We start from the raw sequence: 13,470 nt of genomic DNA, 5'->3' as shown, positions 1-13,470 counted from the left end.
ATGTATTAATGAAAAGAAAACAAAATTATTTCTGTCTTAAAACTATTATAACTAAATTATTTTTCAATCTTTCAAATCTAGAACCACCGTTGCAGTTTCCGCGCCAGTGTAACGCTTGGCGAATACTGCAAAGCACGTTCAATAATAAATTGTCGGTACGTACGTATTATGCAGATATCTGCAACGTGCCTACAGTTCACCAACTATACTTCGGCCGTTCAGAGAATGCGTTCCTGACACCTATCAGTTAGTCACGACTAGTGATGGGCACAACATAACACTGAGTTCGTTACCGTTCCTTCAAAATGAACCGCCGCATTATTTTAAGATTATTTTCGTTTTAAATTGGCGGAATCATTTGTTTTATATTTTAGTTATTTAAGTGGAAACCAAAAAAAGGTAATATTCATATAATAAAATTGTTTTATTTATTCTTTGTTACAAGTACATTGAATTGAATGTGCGAACCGAATATTAATCAGACTCCGATTTGCTTGAGGAGGTGGTGTCTTCATCATCATCTTCGCCGACATGTCTAATTATATTATTATCAATAACAGAATCAATCCTGATATCTCGGTCTAACAAAAGCCGGGTAATCAATTAAAAACAGATCGAAAACACTTGAAAAACGTGGTCTATGCGCACGAAACGACAACGGACGACTGTTTTAGCGTCACAAAATGGCGGCCCATAACGCCATTTGGGGTTACCATTTTTAATCTAAGTATAAAAATGCGGTTTGGTCATAGTTTTATTTTTATATTTCATAAACGTTATAATTAAGTCTTATAGTCCATTATTTTCCAATTCTTAAAAAGAAAATCAAAACGTTTTATTTTATATTATAACTGTATAAGAACAGATTACGATACTTGCCTGTTATTTTTAGCACAGCACTACAAAATATAAACCGCTGACATAACCTTGTAATAGCGCAGTATAGATTTAGAAAAATATTGTTTACCAAGTTATTTGACACTCAGTTTGGCACAAAATTATAACATTCATTGATTATTGATATAATAATGTTGTTTTAATGCTCCTCAATTGTTAAAACGGTAAACAACCAGCAAAAATATTTTTATCGTAACTGCAACGCCATTGCAAAGTTACGTCGTCAGTTCAATCGCGACGTGTCAGGAACGCATTCTCTGAATGGCCGAACTATAATCTGACTATGTGGGCTCTCTTTTGTCTATTACTCGTTCGCTTGAATATCCTGAACATTTTCAATTTCGAACAGCGTTTTTTCGTATTTCGAACACTTTTTTTTCGTATTTCGAACAAGCAATAAATCTATTTTAAATGTAAATATTGAAAGGCACTATTTTAAATATACGTTCGAAGCAATAAATATCGGTCAGTATTTGCAAGTAATTTGATGTACACATATCGTTCGGTTGATTTTAGGAAAATTGTATGTGAAGATAAAACGAATTTTGTTTAAAAAGGTTTTTATAGCTGTGAAATACTGAATTTAATGTATTGCATGCTGATAAATACTTGCGGTCCCAATGTTTGATTATAAAACCAGTATTTAAACGTTTATCACGGCTTATTAGCGATGATGGAAAGCACAGTTAACTTTTAATTAAAAATTATCGATTTTTAGACCCTCTGATTATTACCGAAACATCAATAAAGTGATTTTTGGTTTCCAGTGATGTTTAAATAGCTTGACATTACTCCTATTGGGAATTTTTCTAACACCACCGATCTTTTCTTGGTGCCTTTAAATGCCTGACTTTAAATTGTGGATACTCGTTTTGTTCTTCGTTTGTATTGTTGTAATACAAAACAAAATCGATATGGTTTGTTTACGATCTAAATTAACGTAGCATCGTAAGATTGTCTATTCTAAGATTAGATGGGATCAAATTAACACGAGTTTTGGTTTTATCATTCGATTTTCCGGCGGCCATATTGGATCCAATTATATTCGCGTTCAATTTGTTTCATGCGAAGCTCCTAAACAATCAATTTAATGAGTTTAGATTTTGATAGATGAAATAACTTATTTATGTAAATACGATAACGTAAAATACATATTTGACATACATGTATTTTAGATTGGAATTATGGAATTTGGTTCAAATTTAATTTAGGCTGAATAAACTTTCAAATTGTTTTTGAAAGTTTGCAATTAGACTTTTGAACTATTATATTATTAGTTAAGTATTTGGAGTCGGCGCAGCACGGTTTCTTCTATTATAGTCTATCTGTCTTTATCTCAGAACAATTTTTTTAACAAATGAGACAGTTTTTGGTGAAAGTCGTGGTGGCCTAGTGGGCAAAGAACCAACCTCTCGAGTATGAGGGCGCGGGTTCGATTCCAGGTCAGGCAAGTACCAATGCAACTTTTCTAAGTTTGTGTGTACTTTCTAAGTATATCTTAGACACCAATGACTGTGTTTCGGATGGCACGTTAAACTGTAGGTCCCGGCTGTCATTGAACATCGTTGGCAGTCGTTACGGGTAGTCAGAAGCCAGTAAGTCTGACACCAGTCTAACCAAGGGGTATCGGGTTGCCCGGGTAACTGGGTTGAGGAGGTCAGATAGGCAGTCGCTTCTTGTAAAGCACTGCTACTCAGCTGAATCCGGTTAGACTGGAAGCCGACCCCAACATAGTTTGGGAAAAAGGCTCGGAGGATGAGACAGTTTTTGGTGCAAAATCATCACGCACCCACAGCGAGTGTCAGACTACTCCTCAAGACTAAATCCCACCATGTTTCCTCTGGATCCTGATGATGATAAGGAGATGATGGGTGCTCATTCGAGAAATCCCGCAGCCCAACTTATGCAAAAATAAAAATTGATTTATAAGTATAGTTGCACCATTTTCATTTGCTCCTCCTATAGAGCACGTTTTGCTCACGTCCCGTAGGCACGTGCGTCCGACTAACGATAGCTTTCGCTTTGAAATACCTACATTAAATGATAATTAGCCGAACATTTCCATACATATGTGCATTTTAATACTTTTCAAAACCAAATAAAAAATTAGGCTTCGAGTTGGTGATATTGCCTCCTTGCTTTCTAGGCTCTTACGATGTCTCATCAACTGCCTAACCTTTTCCCAAATTACCTATATCGGGTTTGGGTTTCAGTCTAACCAAATGTCGCTAAGTACGAGTGTTATACACGGAGCACTTAATATTGGACCTAGATATAGATATACTTTATTAAGTACACCAATTTTTACATTTTTGATCTTATTCTAGTTAAAGTAGGTGACATAATGGGCGGTCATCGCTAAGAGCGATCTCTTCCAGATAACCTTTGGATGGATTGAGACTCTGAGTTCGTGCCTTTACAAAAACAATTATGGTATTTTTTTTGGGGTTGTATTTTGAATTGGTATTGATTGTATTGTTTTAGTTTCCAACAGTGAAACACGTGTCTCTCAAGGATCGTTCAGGAGACGAAGTTCTACGTACCTTCTCTTCCATGCGACTGGCCAATTCTCAACACAGTCATATCAGAATAATTACAGCCTCGATCAAAGGGATACACGGCTTCTAATAAGAACATGGTAATTAGCATAAACTGTAAGCACGTTTGCTAATAAACGGTAGCTACATATATTGCTGGTAAGTGGTCGTCGTTAAGGTAAGTTTTCAAAATGGGTGTGATAATAAAATGTGTCCTTATGTGTTAGCTGGAAAGTAAGCTTTAGCGTGGAAAGGTTTTATTTTACTAAATTTAAAAGGTTCTTTAGATTTCAGTAACAAGGTTATGCTTAAATTATGAAGCTTAGAATTAGAAAATTAACTTATTATTAAGTAACAAATGAAGCGACTGATCTAACATTTTGAAAGGTGTCGAGTCCTTGGGCTTTTTTTAAGTAAACCTGAACATTCTGTCCTCGAGCGACAAAAATTTTGGTTTAGAAGTGATATACCTATATGCATAACCTAGAGAAAATTTATACCTTTATACGAAACCATTATATCATCGTGAGAAAAATCAGTATTCAGAACCTTCAATAATTAAAAAGGTTCGGTTTTCTTTGAAAACACAATTAGCGCTGTAATTATTATTATGATCAAAGAAAACGCGTAACTAAGGTATAAAATAATACAATATTTTACACGTGGACATAATATTTTTAATATTTATTTAATGCTCACAAAAAATAAAAAATAAAATCGTTTAATTTTGTCAATTGCCCAGCACTAACAATATAAAACAGAATGATGTATTTCTATAAAAATAAATTTAAATGAGTGCTCGGTTTGTGGTTCTGTATATTGTAGTGTTAATTTATATTGTGCCGTAAAATTAAATTTAGGCGTTTTAGCTGCGTTTTATTTACCAAGTTTTGTTTTTATACGGTGATTTCGTTGATGTGTGTAGACATTGTTAAAACATGTGTATTTTGCATATATTTGTAAACCACAAAATAGAAAACATAATTTTTACGTGCTGTTTTCACTTCAAATTGTACTCACATGAACTTTGTCCTTCTAAAAGTCATAAATGTCAATGTCAACGCTATATCAGAAAACGAAGTATTCGAAATTTGAAACTACATCATAAACAAAAAAACAAAATATTCCATGCAAAAGAGAAAGTTAGACACATTATAATAAATTCTATTTTCAAAACATTCTAATTTCGCATTTTTTTTTCTGTGCGCCGAAGCGAATCTCATTTTGTGTTGCCACAAAACAAAACAAAACATGGGACAAACTGCCTATTTATGCAAGATGCCTCTTCCATCTCCATCATGATAATAGGTTGGGTAAAATATGTAGGATTTTTTACCATAGGCAACACCGTGCGATGAATGGTGACCACTTTACATCAGGTGTGCTGTGCTCGGCTTTATACCTTTGCATAAATATCGTATAAGTTGTCTCAAAACTGTATTACGGAAAAAAATATAAATATTCTTTAGAATATGTTTTATAAATATTCTTTAAAAAAAAATATAAATTGTATTTTTAAATTATTATTTGATGTGATTATCTTATTTACCAGTATAGAGTTTCATCCATACCAGTTTCACCTGACAAATGGTCCCACCAGTCTCAGATAGCAATATCTAGCAGAAATTACAAGCAGCTTTTATCTGGAAAACAGCATTAGCTGTCAGATAGCTAACTGGCACTTTATCGGTAGGTAACCAATTAAACTGCACTTGAGTAATTAAAGTTGATATTAAAAAATCCGCAGCAAATCATACGCATATGAATAGGAGCGTAAATCACTTATCTTCTCAATTATAACTTACTCTATAAAATTGCGGTTTCTGTTAGCGACGGAACCATAGTTATTTTCTGGCTATCTGACCTTTTGTCACAACAGTACTCATGTTTCTAACAACGAGCGTGGGCCTAATGTAATTAGTACCTTTTAGGTCGCCTAGCCTACTATTAGCATTGTTTAGTATTTCAGCCCAATACCCTGAATAAGGGCTTTAGTCTACTTATAGAAGCCACTTTGTATCTAGACTTATTTTTGCTTTTGTAACTTGTAGAACTTTCGATTCAACTACAATGGGCGGTTTCACCCACGTCTCTTGAGAACTCCACACGCTTGGAGCCTTATCTTTGTTTATAAATAGGCTATCTAAAATGGAGAACATTTTTTAAACCACTCTAGTAGCTCCTGAAATAAGCGCGTTCACGCAAACAATTAACGAATTCTTCGGCCTTTTTGGCACGTGGAATAGTGGTCTTCTACATACTATGTATCTTGTGTCATGGGACATGACCATAAGACATATTCTTTTCTTACTGAGTAATAGTCTTGAAGACTTTATAGAATAGAATAGAATAATAGTTTATTTGCAACGGAATGTAGGTACAATATACATACAAATCAACACATTCATGATGACTAAATAATACAGTACTAAGATAGTAAAGACTGAGGGATACCCACAGATAGTATCCAGTATCGAATAAAAAAGGTTGATACTGCATAGTGCAAATTGCACGAAGCTAGATGAATAGATCGCCTCTATTGCAGTATAGATCTTACTTTTCCAAGTTTTAGATTGCCAAGAAAATAAAGAGCCCAAGAAAATGTTAAGCTCAAAGAAATCCTGCGTCCGTCGAAGATATTCCTTTATAGGAAAATGAGATTCTACCGTAGAACTTGCAGTCTAAGATAAGTTAAAGGTCTTTTAAGAGTCTATAAATTGGTGAATAGGTTTAGTCTATTTACTACACATACTTAAGACAATACTGTTCATTTTGACCAAGAGATTTCGATGTTAAGGATATGTACACGGATAAATCGCGGCAAGCGTGGCTTAATATTAAATGATTAGGAACCCAGAAGTACTTCTTAAGTCGTTAAAGGTGGAGGTACTTTAATACCCAGTAGGTAGTAAAGCTATAAATAAAAATACTTCACTGCTACACGGTCATTTATAAGTTATTCATGTTAAATACACCCTTAACACCAAACTTGGTAATATAACTTGTGTAATATTATTTATTCGTGTCACCTTGCCCCGTATAATGGAGCGTTCCAGTCGCGGGGTGTCACTTACAAAGTTGAAGTAACCTCGTTATAACAAAGGAGCCAAGTAATGGCCTCTTCTTCCTTCAAAAAAGGCCAATTTGGACAGAAAAATGTTTGGTACAGCAATTTAAGAGTGTAGGTGTAAAAAAACCGATAACATTGTTGAAAAATTCTAAACTTTAATGTGAGTTTCATACTGAACTAGCATTTTCATACCAAAACCTGTTTTTCATTGGAGGAGTTCATAACTCACTTACATAAAGCAAAAATAGATTGATTACTTACTGCTTGTCGTTCGTCGCAATGGATACTTGACCATCAGTCATACTTTTAACCCTTTAGGTACACCTAGAAAATGTCCTCAGCATTCGTTTAATAACGTTGACTGATGATTTCGCAATGGATATCATGATAGTCAGCTATAGATGTTTTATCTCTCAAGGCTGGTGACCCATCCTAGTGGGAGGAGGATATATACACATTGTCTGTGTATTCGAAAACTCAGAAGCCGAGTGGCCGAGTCTCCAAGTCATATAAATACTTACTAAGTTTTGGAAACCACAAAACCATCTCCTTTTTATAAAGTTGGTTAACAAATGGGAAAATACAAGGCTTTTTTTGTCAGCCCTAACAATTATGTCAGCCATTAGATTAAATAAACATAACATGTCTTAGACGTGGGTCATCCCATGGGGGAATTGATAGACTACTTTGTTTAGTGACGGATTGCCTCTTTTATGTCCTGACGACAAAATACAGCCTCTTGAGAAATGAAAGGAAGAATACTTGAGGATTACATCTGTTGTATTATCGATTAAAGTGATCGTTACTTGTCAAATTGTAAGCTACTATATAATGCTTAAAGTTTTAAAATTTTAAAATTCCTTCTTTTGTTTTCACTGAGTCCATTGCTCCTGATTAACAAACGTAATAATACTGTGATTGGCAATTGTTTAACGTCTTGTCACTCGGAGGTGTAAAACGAAAATAATAATTTCACTGTAATGACTTACAGCAATGGAAATGGTAAATCAAAAAGTAACGTAAAGACGTGTCACAAATAAGATGAGGATTTAGTAGCTTTTCCGTAAAGCAAATGAATAAGCCAAAGTATAAGCTTGAGAGTTCCACATTTTGAAAGCTTTTTAAGGAAAATGTTAAATGTCTATATTTTAGACATTACATTAACAAAATATATTTTATCACTTTACAAGTCTTCATTGATTTATTTTATTCAATAGTTTTACAAAATGATCTTATTATAGGGAAATATTAAAACTAAGTATCAAAATATTCATCCGCATCGCTGTCAGCTGGGATCGTGCCCAAAAGGCTGGCTGCATTGCCACGCTGGATGGCAATGCATATCCTTTGACCGAAGTATAGGCCAGCCCTTTGGTCACGAGTGGACTCCACTAATCGCTTACTAATTTCTCGAAAGAGTCTGTGTCTTTACAAGTATAAAGCCGAGTATTCATGTTAACCAAAATAATGTGTACATTCTGGGAATTCATTGTAGGGCTAGAATTATTTCGGTATACATCCCTAAGCACAACATTTAGGGTCTTAATGACGTCATAAACGTATGTAAATCATGAAATACTGCCGCGAAAACATACACAATGTTTCATACCTGGCTTATATCTTCGTAGTAAAATATTACCACGCAGAAGAATAAACTATAATAAATGGCAGCTATTTAGTGTTACTTCCCCTCACAGTCAATGTAGTCGCGTAAAAAAATCAGTAGTAAAAAGGGTGTTCTTTTAAAACAAGCCGTCGCGTCACAAGAGGTAAAGCGTTCGCAATTACATGGACAAATGATCTGAGATGAGCAAAACTCGCTTATAAAATACTGCTCAGAAATACAGCCGAGGGTCCGTTCAAGTAGCTAGTGAGCGCCGTTTTTCACTTTTATGTAACTAGTTAATTTAGCCTTTTCACTTGTTTTTTTTACCTTCGTCCGTGAAAATATGATGGTACACGTCCGAGCAGATAAATGGGGCTAAATTATGTTGCATGGTCCGTGTTACTGGGAAATGTAGTCGGCGTGACGGTTATGTTGCTAATTGGATGAAGAGTCACAGTAGGTAAATGTGGAGTTAAGAATCTAACATTTTGATAGAAATAAAGTTTACCTAATTTTAATTTTACCCCAAAAAAAATTGAACATATAACGGGTGTGTCGTTCACAATCACATTAAATCCTATCGCATACACTTTATGATATTCTATGGCGAATTGTAAAAAAAATAACCTAATCCATTCAGTGGTTTAACCACAGGATTCATTTTTCGTTTTTATAATTTACAACATCATGTGTAAAGCAGAGATAAAGTTAGGAGTATCGAATGTTTTGATCAGTTGACAGCTGTCAGTTTTCAAGGGAGAATTTCAGTTGTTTGTAGTGACTGACTTTTATATGGTGTTCTAATTTTCGCACATTTTTATTGTATTTACTTTGTTTGAAAAATTCGTTTTTTTTATTTTTACGTATTTTTCTTTTTTCTTTGTGTTTATCGTCATATTTTAACCAGTACATTAACGCATTTAATTTAATGTGATTGTGAACGACACACCCGATATAAAAATACCTTATGTTTCTATGACGTGCAGTTTTTAACAAAACTAAAGAAATGTATACTTAGTTGAAGTGTGTCTGTACATATCCATTGCAAAGACGCTGTGGAAGTGTTGTTAAAACTTTTGGGATAACAAGCGTAGTTTTGTGCATGTCTGTCGATTTTCTTCAAAATGTTTAACTTAAAGATACGACAGTACACAACATGCAGGGAATACACAAAGTTATCTTTACATAAGATCTTGGTCTTATATTAGACAATCCTTGTCTGATCTTAAATTTCACTTAGTGTGGAATGAAAATTATTAAGAAAAAAAAACCTGTGAAAATGAAATATAACTTCCACCTCAAGTTCTAAATAAGTTTATTCAAGTACATACAGTTTCAAAACGAAACGAAAATCGTAAAGTGACCATTTATATAAAATTCTGTTTCGAGTCAAAGTTTTCGTGAATGTAATACATTTTCAGGGCTTTGTTGCTGTAACGAGTTTCAAATAAGCCTCCTCTAGAATAAATTCAGCGCCTTGCGAAACTTTTTCTCGCAAAATATAACGGTTTTAAATAAAGATTACCCCTTTGTGTAGTCCTAGTTACGTGTGTTGTGGACTACTTTTGTGTCGGCGATTTCTTGAGTAAGTCATTACTTACTAGTTTCAAAGAAAGTAGTCTTGTTTATGTATTATTATTTATAGCCCATATGATTAAAACCCTTTGCATCGACCAAGCACAGATGAGTTTGAATTTCGAAAGCAGACTATCCAAACATTAATTTTATCAACACCATCAGTTCTTCTTTTATGACTACGTTATTCGCTGAGAGCACATTCCCTCTGGTCGCCGTTCAAATAAATATATTTTACCCCTTTTTATTGTGCCCACATAATTCTGTATGTTTTCCAAGCCGGGGTTGCGACGCCAACAAAATTAAACTAATTAAATAAATTACGTCCTACTTGTTGTTTTAATTCATTTTCTCATCGTAAGCCCCGTATGGCTCTCGTGGTCACGCATCGGATTTTACAGCAAGACAGCAAAACGCTTGAAGCGACGCGTTGTAAAAACAAAAATAAAAACTTTTAATTTGATAATGGAACAACGTTGAACTCGGCGAGTTTTGTGTGGATCTTTCGACGGTTGAAACGTGGTAGGTTAGGTTTTTTTTAATGTTTTGTGTTTATTTTGCTGGTATAGCCTGAGCTTTTAAAAACTAAGCAAATAACATTCGTAGACAAAATAGTTTATTGATGTATATTGTAAGAAAAAGTTCGCCTTGTCTTATTACGAAACCAATTGTTGTTTTTTTGAGACTGGGATCCAAATTCCAGTCCAAACAAAGCTTTTGGACTAAAGATGATAGTAGGATAGTAATCAATTTTAGTTTGTGATATTATATCCTAAACTAGAATATATTTTATGAACTACTACCATGCCTCAATATTCTTGTCGAGAATTTCAAACAAATATTCGGAATCACTAAAGCTCAACTTGTCAAGAAGAATTCTAATAAATGTTCTGAAACCCCGGGAGAATATTTATCAAAAGAGAAAATATGATAAATAGGAAAATAATATTTTTTACTTACTACTGTCTCTGGATTACGACCCAAAAGGATAAACGGAAAATGGGAAAATATTAACTTAAATGGCAGAAAAAGGTGGATAAAATATAAATTGTTATTAAAATATATGAAAACCAAGAACAATAAGTATATTTCTTTATCTTTTTTCGTTAATGTGTAATTTACCCAATATATGTTTGTGGACAGTGCCGTAACTAGCCTTTTATGCGCCCGGTGCGAGCTTTCAAAACTGCGCCCTTGAAAAATGCTCTAACCAGGCTCTGACAATAAAGTGGACAAATGTGCATAAAAATAAATCTATCTATTTTTTGTTTACGAAGGTATAGGTACTTAGTAGATTTCTTTAAGATAAAAATTGTTTATTCAAAATCTATCTCTCGCACGCTAGTGCGTCAGTAACGCCGCACGTAGTTAATGAATAAAATCAAAGATAAAGGGAGGACCAATGAATGTGGCTGACAGCAATGATAGCGTTACGTGAACTATATGTACATCTCCTCAGCTAGATTGACAGATTTGCTTAGAACTTCTAAGTTAGAAGTGGCGCCCTCCAAATGAATATAGACAGAAATTGTCTCATAGTTACGGTATAGGTACTTTTGTTTGTGTATGTAATATTGCGATCAAGACAAGGTGGATTTATATTTGTCTGATGTGTCGTGACGTGACGCGTCAGAACTGTATCGGTTCCATACATAAGCCATCACAACACAACACGTTACGCACTAGTGTGAACGTTACCATCCTACGAATATTATAAACGCGAAAGTTTGTATACATGGATGGATGGATGTTTGTTACTCTTTCACGCAAAAACTACTGAATGGATTTTAATGAAACTTTACAATAATATAGCTTATACATCAGAATAACACATAGGCTACAATACAATTTATAAACATATTGTTCGAAATACTAATCCTGCGCAGACGAAGTCGCGGGCACCAGCTAGTACTAAATGTATGAAACCGATACCGTTCTGACGCGTCACGTCACGACACATCAGACAAATATAAAACCACCTTTACAAGTGTTGTTGTTTCAAGATCGCTTGTAAAATGCCATTTAGATATAGATAATACAGAGGGCGCGTCTACACCATATTCGCAATAAAACAAAATGTACCTACTAACTAACATGCATGAAACAAAACTAGATACTGGTCTGGTCATTTCTGCGCCCCTCCAGGGTCTGCGCCCTGTGCCTGGGCACCGCTGGCACCGCCCTAGTTACGGCACTGTTTGTGGAGACTGGATGAAACTAATAAAAAACTTAACAACTATAATGCTCATTACCAGAACTCAATTTGCAAATCACAAAGTAAAGTCATCAAAAAATACTTCAACCTAGAAATCGTCCTGCAATAAATCACTCTCCGATGACAACTGAGCGATACGAAAAAAAAAAACTTTTTTACATTTCCTTCTTACAAATAAACGCGAAGGACATGTGTCGCAAATGGAATCCCAATGATCTGAGTCTGAGCTTCAGAAATATGAAAGCACGGAGTAAGGAAAGATAAGCGGAGAGCCCATAATGTAGGTAGGTCAGGCGCTTTCTTCTAGCTAGATCATATAGCTACGGTGGGCATGACCAAAACGATCAGTTAAGAGAGAACTAACGATGTGTTTGGGTTCTTTGAGACATCATAGGTTTCCAACGAAGGAACTGTACTCTGACTGTAAGGTACTTACGGTTCGTCAGCTTTATGTGCTCAAATCCACCCTTAGAAAGCACGCGGATCTTCCACCTCCTACTCCCAATAAACGCACGTACCTTCCGCCAAGTATCCAACACAAGACTTCATTCGCTAAAAGTCAATATTATATACTAAGTACGCATATTTATAAAATAATTAACAAACACCTCAATGTTTTAAATCTTAATTCATATGAACTGAAATCCAAATTAACAGAATGGCTGTTGCTTAAGGACTACTCTTATACGGAGTCTTTACTTACCTATCTTGTGTAATACACCCACAACCACCACACTAACTCACACCCATACACACACACCCATACACACACTCACACGCACACACCATACTAACTCAACACACTAGCACATAACATAATAATTTTTTGTTTTACTCTTTGTGTACCATACAGTAGAATGACACAGTCCACTTGTGATAAGTTTTTGTTTCATTACTGTAACCCTAGACCGCAAACTACCTCTTAAAATACAGGTATACCCTAGCTTAAGAGGTAGAGTATTACTCTTGTACAGAACTCACAACTTTAAATGTATGTACTTTTCAAACTGTAAGTCAAACTCTGTATGTTTTTTTTTGTATAAATAAAGATTTATTTATTATTTATTTATTTATTCATTACCAGAACTCAATTTGCAAATCACAAAGTAAAGTCATCAAAAAATACTTCAACCTAGAAATCGTCCTGCAATAAATCACTCTCCGATGACAACTGAGCGATACGAAAAAAAAAAAACTTTTTTACATTTCCTTCTTACAAATAAACGCGAAGGACATGTGTCGCAAATGGAATCCCAATGATCTGAGTCTGAGCTTCAGAAATATGAAAGCACGGAGTAAGGAAAGATAAGCGGAGAGCCCATAATGTAGGTAGGTCAGGCGCTTTCTTCTAGCTAGATCATATAGCTACGGTGGGCATGACCAAAACGATCAGTTAAGAGAGAACTAACGATGTGTTTGGGTTCTTTGAGACATCTGTCAGCGAGTTTTGGCAATATAAAAATTGGTCGGGTCCAAAGAAAGCGTATAAGAGCTAAAACAGTAACATTCCTCGTCTCCCGCTCACCTGCATTTCGGCACGCTACTTTCTTAGGCGATTTTCCGTTATGAC

The sequence above is a fragment of the Helicoverpa zea genome, chromosome 15 (genome assembly GCF_022581195.2).
Source record: "Helicoverpa zea isolate HzStark_Cry1AcR chromosome 15, ilHelZeax1.1, whole genome shotgun sequence".
In the NCBI taxonomy this organism is placed as follows: Eukaryota; Metazoa; Arthropoda; class Insecta; order Lepidoptera; family Noctuidae; genus Helicoverpa; species Helicoverpa zea.
This window is presented reverse-complemented; position numbering follows the sequence as displayed.